The sequence below is a fragment of the Tiliqua scincoides genome, chromosome 8 (assembly GCF_035046505.1).
Source record: "Tiliqua scincoides isolate rTilSci1 chromosome 8, rTilSci1.hap2, whole genome shotgun sequence".
Classification (NCBI taxonomy): domain Eukaryota; kingdom Metazoa; phylum Chordata; class Lepidosauria; order Squamata; family Scincidae; genus Tiliqua; species Tiliqua scincoides.
The window spans coordinates 13,396,266-13,397,853 of record NC_089828.1 but is presented as its reverse complement, the minus strand read 5'-3'; the positions used below and the strand labels follow the sequence as shown (position 1 = coordinate 13,397,853).

At 48.0% G+C, this 1,588-nt stretch overlaps 1 pseudogene; it reads left to right on the top strand.

Moving 5' to 3' along the window:
• The first annotated feature begins 1,251 nt into the window (after nt 1-1,251).
• LOC136659637 (5S ribosomal RNA) lies at nt 1,252-1,368 on the top strand (annotated as a pseudogene).
• Nucleotides 1,369-1,588: the final 220 nt, after the last annotated feature.

The window sequence follows — 1,588 nt, the reverse complement described above, 5'->3', positions numbered from 1 at the left end:
AGCAAAGTTGGGTGCTGGGGGGATACACACTGGTGCAACATTTGTGACAGGAGTGTGCCAAAGCTCCGGCTGACTTGAGGTCTTGCGAGACCTTGGGTGGGCCATGTGGCTGGAAGGGGCGGGGCTCCCCAACCCAGCAGTCAGCTTCTAAGGAGCCAGGCTGCCGAGGAGGGTGGTCACTTCTTTAGGAGCAAAGTGACCATTGGGAAGCCTGCCTGCTGCACTTCCTTGACTGCCCCCCAACACAAATATTGGATCTGCCCCTGGCTGCTATCCTATACACACTTACATGGGAGTAAGTCCCTCTGAACTCAGTTGCGCTTACTTCTGAGCAGACAAGCATAGGGTTGTGCAGCTAATCATGTATTTCTCAGAGCTAATTCAGAAGCAATAAAGCGTGACAAAGGGCATGCTGAACTCTGCCTGGTTATGCCCGGAGGTGAAGCAATAACCAGCTGATCAAGCAGCCTCCGCAACAACTCTAGGCTGCTAGTCATCTCCAACAAATGGGGTCTGTTGCCAAACAAGGCAGATTATTTATAATGAACCAGACTCGATTCCAGATACATTTTCATCTAGAGAATACGCTGGATACAGTTCCTTGGCAGTGGCCTCCTAAATATTTGCTGGAAGTTAAAAATATACACCAAATAAAGTTACATCCAGTGAGCTACAAAAAAAAGAAAGAAAAGAAACAGGGAGGCTGAGATTTACATATGAAGAAGTCTGGGAATTTCACCCTGCTTTCTGCTTTAACAGCCAAATCTTGCGCATGTTTCCTCAGAAGTAAGCCCAGCTGAGTTCTATGGATTTATGCTCAAGCAAGTGAAGAGGATGGAAAGCTAACAGCCCAATCCTATGCATGTTTACTTGGAATTAAGTCTCGTTATAGCTAGTGGGGCTTACTCCCAGGTAAGTGTGGATAGGATTGCAGCCTGAGGGCCCAATCCTATCCAACTCTGGTGCAGCTGCAATGCAAGGTAAGCAGAACAAATGTTCCCTTACCTTGTGAAGGCCTCTGTAACTACCCTCCCACCACAGGATGCAGCACATACCCCATTGGCACTGCTACACCAGGGCTGGAAAGTTGAATAGGATTGGGCCCTAAGTCTCTTGCTGTACACCTGCCCATACGCACACACCTTTCCATCTTTCTTTTCCTTCTCATGTTGGAATCATCAGCTCCATTTACTCCCAGTCATGATCAATACCCATTGAAATCAATAAGAAATTACTCATTTCCTTCATCATTGCTGCAACTGTTACCCTGCACATGTCCGATCTCATCTGATCTCGGAAGCTAAGCAGGGTCAGGCCTGGTTAGTTCTTGGATGGGAGACCGCCTGGGAATACCGGGTGCTGTAGGCTTATACCATAGTCTTTCGAGACTGAAGGTTGCCAACCATTCATCATTACCAGGTGCAACCCACAGAGTCATGCTTGTAGAATTTTAGAGGTTGCAAGGCTTACAGTAAAGTGTTGTACCTCCCCAACCCTCATACCCAGGGGGCCCAGGCAGGCCAGTTCCTAATCCCTGCTCCCCATTACCACTGTCTTCTGCTCTGTTTCTTTCCCAGAAGTAAACCAA